Source organism: Spinacia oleracea, chromosome 4 (assembly GCF_020520425.1).
Source record: "Spinacia oleracea cultivar Varoflay chromosome 4, BTI_SOV_V1, whole genome shotgun sequence".
Taxonomy (NCBI): Eukaryota; Viridiplantae; Streptophyta; class Magnoliopsida; order Caryophyllales; family Amaranthaceae; genus Spinacia; species Spinacia oleracea.
In genome coordinates, this window is record NC_079490.1 from 27,103,551 (window position 1) to 27,111,618 (window position 8,068).

At 37.6% G+C, this 8,068-nt stretch overlaps 1 long non-coding RNA gene across 1 annotated transcript; it reads left to right on the forward strand.

Annotated features, from left to right (window-relative positions):
* The first annotated feature begins 1,828 nt into the window (after positions 1 to 1,828).
* On the forward strand, positions 1,829 to 4,432 carry LOC130459966 (uncharacterized). The gene is made up of 3 exons (XR_008919740.1): positions 1,829 to 1,857; positions 3,224 to 3,293; positions 3,945 to 4,432. It is a non-coding gene; the product is annotated as an uncharacterized lncRNA (long non-coding RNA).
* Positions 4,433 to 8,068: the final 3,636 nt, after the last annotated feature.

The window sequence follows — 8,068 nt, forward strand, 5'->3', positions numbered from 1 at the left end:
CATCCCATGCCAAGCTACTATGCCAGAGACATGACCCCTGAGAGATTTTACGCCTGGGATGCGGATCTCAAAAAGGTTATGAGTCTCATGCTGAACAATATCCCTGATGATTGGGCTAGAAGGTTTGTAGCCTATGAACCTTTTACGCTCATCAAGAATCTGAGGGATATCTGTCGTGGAAGCACGGAGGACAGGGACCTGAACGTCCATGAGTTGATTGAATCAATGTCTGGTCTAAAGGTTAGTTCTCCCAACAGGTGTTATAGGATGGAGGTCCAAGAAACACATGTTCAGCTCCTTCGCACTAAACAGAGGGTAGGCGTCCCACTGAGGTTCCATGTGGATCTTATGCGTTCATACTTTGATCGCCTAAGTCTACTAGGAACACCAATAAGCGAAAGGATGGAAGTCTCTATCTTGCTCAATTCACTACACAGTGGGTTTGGTCGCTTCAAGCAACTATACCTAAGTGAACCAAGAGAAGAAACAGTTGCAGAATTTGTTCACCTTGTCAGAAAGGCTGAAATAATACTGGACTGTGAAGCCAAAGATTTACTCAAGGCTAGAAGGAGACCGTTCAAGAAAAGTGGAAAGTCCAAGGGCAATGCTACATCAAAGCAGGACAAGTCCACATCAAGCTGTCTTTATTGTGATGGAATAGGCCATTACAAAAGAGAATGTCCAAAGCTAAAGGAAGATAAGAAGAACGGAACAGTCGTTCCATCTTCAGGTATTTTCGTTATAGACTGTATACTTGCTAATTCAACTTCTTGGGTATTAGATACAGGTTGTGGCTCACACTTATGTTCCAATCCACAGGGACTAAGAAGAAGTAGAAAGTTAAGCAAGGGTGAAGTCGACCTACGAGTGGGAAATGGAGCACGGATTGCTGCATTAGCTGTAGGAACTTACTATTTGTCGTTGCCCTCCGGGCTAGTTTTGGAACTGGAAGAATGTTTCCATGTTCCAAGTCTTACTAAAAACATCATTTCAGTTTCTTGCTTAGATGCTAAGGGATTTTCCTTTTTAATAAAAGACAATAGTTGTTCGTTTTATTTTACACTACTACAAAAATGTCCAAAGAGACCTAAAAAAACAGATCCATTAGAGTACTTAACGGGTCTCTTTACTTAATAAGACCTCGTGATACAAATCAGAGGTCTCTTATGTTATCTGGGCGCAAAAAAGAGACCCGTTAGCTTAGAAAGGAGATTTCTCGTAGAGGCGGGGTCCACTAATAAAAAATGAAGAGACCCGTTATCTCCTATAACAGGTCTGCTCCTCAATTAAATTATTATTAGAAGGTCAGAAATCATAACCCCTACTTCTCTCTCCCTTCCCTGTACAGCGAAAATAAAACCCCAAATACCTCAATTTCAGATCTGATTAAATTCGCAGAGAATTCATTCATCTCTCAAACTTCTCACTCCGTTATTCTCAATCGAAATCCCCAATTTATATTCTTGCAGATCACCAATTTCTGCAGCTCATCGAAATTGAATAAAAGAACCCTAATTTTCGAAATATAAATTTCAATTTCCGACTTTAATTCATACAATAGTTTCCAATTTTTCCATTGTAAAGTTTATCAACCTTGGAGGTTTCGTATGGTGAGTAAGTCGCGGAGCTCAAACAACAACTAACAGAGCAAGGTATATCTGCACTTTATTTTTCATGTTTTTTTTTCCGCCATGAATTTGATTTGGTTTCTAAGGTTTTTTAAATATATTATTTAGTAATTAGTTTGTTCTTGAACGTGTTTGCTTGATAATCTGATTTTTATACAGGCGTATGAAATTTGGTTGATTGGCAGCTATTGTACATACATGTTAATTTGATTTGGAAGTTTGAAGTGAGGTAAAAATTAGATATTTTTTCGTATAATTTGGTATCATTGAAGATTGTAAATTTGTATATTTTTAATTGGATTTGATATTGACTTTGTATGGTAGGGTTTTTGTTTTGGTTTTTGTTCATGACGATACTTATGATAAGATTACGAATGATGTTCCTGCTTGATTTTGTGTGTTAAAATGGTTTTAGTACAATCAGCCCAAGTTGTGCAGCTTCTAAAGACTTGAGATTAGTCAGAATTCTTTGTTACTTGAGTCTCATATGATAGAGATTATTCGGGCATAATTAAAATCTCTTAGACTTCAGCGCGTCCCTTCTGTTTACACCAGTATATAACATTCTCATAATTAACAGAAATTAGTTTACTTTCTTTTTGTATCTTTTTTTAAAAAGTGAAAAAGTTAATGAGCAATAAAAATAAACCTTATGTTGAGCAGATTGGTGTTCAGTTTTAGTTTTCAGGAACCAGGTATAATCAAGTTGAAATAGCTGAATTGGGCAGAATGATGTTCAGTTTTAGTTTTCAGGAAACAGGTATAATCAAGCTGAAATTTGATCAGTTTCAGTAAAAATAACATCACAAGTAGACATTCCCATAAAGTGGCCGTAACTCAGAGCCTTACAGCCGCAGGCATTTGTTTTTTCATGAATTTTTTACGAGTATTTGATTATGCCTTGTTTAGAAAATTACATTGTTAATGTCACCATTACTAATGGCGTACTTGAATGCCAAAATTTTGTTAGAGAAGGAGCTTCCCTTAACATCAGAAATTGTAGTTGCCTAGTTGGCATTCATCTTGGTCTTTCTTTCTTGAGCATTGGTGTAACAAGGAATTCATCAATTGAACAATATCACAAATGCGGAGTGCAGAGCCTGTTGTTGATATATATTTATAAGAAGTCTTATTAGTTACTTCAATTCATTGGTATTGAGTTTTGCTCCTAGAATAGTCTTATTCTTAAGAACTTTATAACTTTCTAGGCCTTGAGTCAAAGTAAATCTATGTTGCTTTCAGTTGTTTAGACTTTAGAGGGCTTAGTTTATGTTGGGGTTTGTTTTGTGTGGTTTTTTCCTGCGTTTATTCTTTATTCAGTACACGAATGAATGTAGAGTCTTGGGTTTCTGTCAACAACTATGTGTTTGGAACTGGTTCTGTTGGTGGTAGTGTATAGGTCTGATTGCTTGAGGTGTTAGCACTTAGCAGCAGTTTTGTGCATTGCGCCTTAGAAGTAGAAGTATCCTTTTATGGCAATAATGGTTCTGACTCTTATTTGGTCTACTTTCTTCATGAAAGCGATGCATGTCATTTAGAATTTTAGAAATAACTTCAATTTGGCAAGACTGAAGGAACAATTCTGCATTGTGAAGGATTGTGGACCACTGGACCTTGACATATCTCATTAGCTTGCATGGATCAATGGATCAACATACTTTCCAGGTAATTATATACTCTCCATTGGAACGATATATAGCCTCGAACCTGGTATGCAAAGTCCTGATTTGAAGTTCTGGTTTGAAGAGCTTACTAGGAGTCTGGGGCTGATAGCTTGATGTCTGCTTTGCTACTTTATGTTGTGAACTTGTGATCACTGTTTTTGTACAAAAAACTGATGGTTCATCGCTTGTTATCATCAAAAGTTCCTGCTTGATTCACTGTGGTTGTTGATATTCATGAGATCATAATTTTGAACAATCGTGTTAAGGGTTCAGACAGAAATTGTCTTTCATAAGTTGTAACTTTGATTATCTGGATAAAATTTGGTGGAAATAAAATGAAGTTTTGTTCGTTAATTTTCTGTATTTACTGTGCTGTCTGAAATTTAATCTTCTGAAATTTAAGTCCTGCAAGATATATCTGCTATTCAGAGTAAATTCTGTGGTGGTCAAAATAGTGTTGGTTCTTGCTGATTTGCCGTTCATGGGCAATTTTGTGCTTATCAGCTTGTCTTGTTCTGCGTTCTTAATCCGAGTTTCTTCATGTTGTTTTGCACAACTTTGACTTGTGAATTAGTGACATTATGCTTTGTGATTATGACTTCTAAAGTTGTTATCCTTGGGCTCTCTCTCACGTGCTTTAGTTGTCTTGTAGTTATTTGTTCGAGCTCCCGGTGCCTACTCCAACTAATATTGATGAGATCAAGGGCGTGATGTGGATTTGACACATATGTTGGAGCGTGTTACGTTAGAATCATGCTTTGGGTGATTTTTTTTTTGAGGGGATGCTTTGGGTGATATTTCACGGAGCATAAAGACACAACTTAGAAAAATGTAGGTGGTCGTATGAAATGGTTTAATGCTATAGTTGTAGCAGGACTTAATTTTATATGTGTTTAGTTCTAAATTTTTGTTGTAAAATATTGTATATAATACTAATTATTATGGTAATTTTGTTTTGATGCTTCCCTTTTGGTGTGTGTGTGCGCTACTGTTTTTTTTTTTTATTTAAAATATAGCTGAAAAGAGACCCGTTATCTATAAGCATAGGTCTTTCGATTTTCAAAATAAAAAAAAATTTAAAATGTCAAAGAGACCCCCTTTCTTCAATATAGGGTTTGAATTTTTCTAACAAAGAGACCCCATTTCTCTGATGGTGGGTCTTTTTTATTTATCAAAGAGACCCCATTTCTTTAATGATGGGTCTGTTCTTCTATTAAATTATTTTTAGAGTTGCTAGGAAAATAGACCCCCTTTCTCTGATAAAGGGTCTTTTCTTTATTAATAAGAGACCCCCTTTAATGAGGGGGTCTCTTTATCAAAGAGACCTCTGAGATAGAGACCTGTCCAGAGGAGGTCTCTTATGCATATTTGGACGGGTCTCTTTGCCTATTTTTGTAGTAGTGTTAAAGAGATGTTTTATGGATCTGCTAGATTAGTCAATGGACTTTATTTATTAGATCACGACAAACAAGTATATAACATAAATACCAAAAAGGCCAAAAAGGATGATTCAGATCTCACCTATCTGTGGCATTGTCGATTAGGCCATATAAACTTGAAACGCTTAGAAAGACTTCAAAAGGAAGGAATTCTAGAACCATTTGACTTAGAGGATTATGGTAAATGCGAATCATGTTTACTTGGCAAAATGACAAAGCAACCTTTCTCTAAAGTTGGAGAAAGAGCAAATGAACTATTGGGTTTAATCCATACAGATGTATGTGGACCAATGAGTACAAATGCTAGAGGTGGTTTCAGCTACTTTATCACTTTTACTGATGACTTCAGTAGGTATGGTTATGTCTACCTAATGAAGCATAAGTCTGAATCCTTTGACAAATTCAAGGAATTTCAGAGTGAAGTAGAGAATCAATTAGGCAAGAAGATTAAGGCACTGCGGTCTGATAGAGGCGGTGAATATCTGAGCTATGAATTTGATGACCATCTGAAAGAATGTGGAATTCTATCAGAATTGACTCCTCCTGGAACACCACAATGGAACGGTGTGTCAGAACGGAGGAACAGAACCTTGCTGGACATGGTCAGGTCAATGATGGTTCAGGCCGAACTTCCATTAGAATTTTGGGGACATGCACTAAATACAGCTGCACTCACTATAAATAGAGCTCCGTCTAAAGCTGTCGAAAAGACTCCATACGAATTATGGTTTGGAAAGCCTCCAAATGTGTCTTTTCTTAAGATTTGGGGATGTGAAGTATACGTCAAACGATTAATTTCAGACAAACTTCATCCAAAATCTGACAAATGTATCCTTGTGGGCTATCCAAAGGAAACAAAGGGGTATTACTTCTACAATACATCTGAGAACAAGGTGTTTGTTGCTCGAGATGGTGTCTTTTTGGAGAAAGATCACATTTCCAAAATGACAAGTGGGAGAAAAGTAGACCTCGAAGAAATTCGAGTCGAACAACAAACTCTAGAGAATGCTCAAGATGACATTCAGGATGAAACTCAGAGATCTTTAGAAGAATCTGGTGAGAATCATGGTCAAACTAGAAATGTTACCCCGCGTAGATCGCAAAGATATAGATCTCAACCGGAAAGGTACTTAGGTATTTTGACGAACGAGAGCTATGACGTTCTATTACTTGAAAGTGATGAACCTGCGACTTACAAACAAGCTATGACGAGCCCTAGCTCCAAGCAATGGCAAGAAGCCATGCAATCTGAATTAGACTCCATGTCTGAAAACCAAGTATGGGATTTGGTCGATTTGCCAGATGGCTACCAAGCCATTGGAAGCAAATGGGTTTTCAAACTGAAAAAAAGGACAAGGAAGGGAAACTTGAAGTTTTCAAAGCTAGATTGGTTGCAAAAGGTTACAGGCAAGTCCACGGTGTGGATTACGATGAAACCTTTTCACCAGTTGCAATGCTAAAGTCTATTCTGATAATGTTAGCAATCGCTGCATATTACGATTACGAAATATGGCAGATGGATGTCAAAACTGCTTTCTTAAACGGCGTTTTAACAGAAACTGTGTTTATGACACAGCCTGAAGGTTTTGAGGATCCAAAGAATGCTAAAAAGGTATGCAAGCTAAAGAAGTCAATCTACGGATTGAAGCAGGCATCCAGGAGCTGGAATATACGTTTTGATGAAGCAGTCAGTGACTTTGGTTTCATCAAGAACGCAGACGAATCTTGTGTATACAAGAAAGTCAGTGGGAGCAAAATTGCTTTCCTAGTATTATATGTCGACGACATATTACTTATCGGAAATGACATTCCTATGTTGAACTCTGTCAAGATTTGGCTTGGGAAATGTTTTTCTATGAAAGATCTAGAAGAAGCACAGTACATATAGGGCATCAAGATTTACAGAGATAGATCTAAAAGGATGATTGGACTTAGTCAAAGCACTTATATCAATAAGGTGCTTGATAGGTTCAAGATGGCGGACTCCAAGCGAGGCTACCTACCCATGTCTCATGGAATGACTCTAAGCAAGACTCAGTGCCCAAAAACACTTGATGAGCGTAGACGAATGAATGGGATTCCATATGCATCATTGATTGGTTCAATAATGTATGCTATGATATGTACACGCCCGGATGTTACGTACGCACTCAGTGCTACGAGCAGATACCAGTCAGACCCAGGAGAGGCGCATTGGACTGCTGCCAAGAATATTCTGAAGTACCTGAAAAGGCACAAAGATGACTTCCTGGTCTATGGTGGAGATGATGAATTAATTGTTAAAGGCTATACGGACGCAAGTTTCCAAACCGACAAAGATGATTTCAGATCACAGCCTGGCTTTGTCTTCTGCCTCAACGGAGGAGCAGTAAGCTGGAAAAGTGCTAAGCAAAGCACCATTGCGGATTCTACAACTGAAGCGGAGTACATTGCTGCACATGAAGCAGCAAAGGAAGCTATATGGCTAAGGAAGTTCATAGGTGAACTTGGTGTAGTCCCCTCCATTAAAGGGCCAATAGCCCTGTATTGTGACAATAACGGAGCTATTGCACAGGCAAAGGAGCCTAGACACCACCAGAGAGTCAAGCATGTACTTCGTAGATTTCACCTTCTACGAGAGTTCGTTGAAAGAAAAGAAGTCGAGATAAGAAAAATTGGAACTGATGACAACATATCAGATCCATTGACTAAACCTCTGACGCAGGCGAAGCACAACTCGCACACTGCAGCTATGGGAATAAAGCATATTGGAGAATGGCTTTGATGTCTCATTTTAATGTTTTAAAGTTTTAGAGTTTAAATCTTTGTAAAACATTATTGGTTAATCATTCACAATAAATGAAAAGAATTCATTTTTTCCATTTAATTTGTGGTTTATTAAATGATGAGTCCCTTCAATTTGACGATATATTCAAGATAGACTGTCAGGACCAGTCCTGTGACTAAGAAATGTCTATCAAGTGAACTTGAATGTCAAAGGTTGAAAATGGTCCCTAGTCGGAGTTTTCTATAAAATTGGACGCATAGAAAACGTTAGACGATTAGAATGCAAGATGACCAGTAGTTCTGTTTCTTGAACTATGTGGACATGGCAATGTCATAATCATTTGCATAGATACTTACTTTGGGAAGACTAGTATCGGACAAGACCTATGAAACTTTACTGTAAGAGATGAAAATCTGTCATAAGTAAATTTCATTAAAGTTATTAGACACTAAATCCTCAATACCTGAGTGATTTGAGATTACTTGTTTGAGAACTGGTTGCTTTGACGTTGACCAACCGTTGCACCGTAAAAGGAGGCTATAAAGGCAACGCACAGGTAATCACCTATCA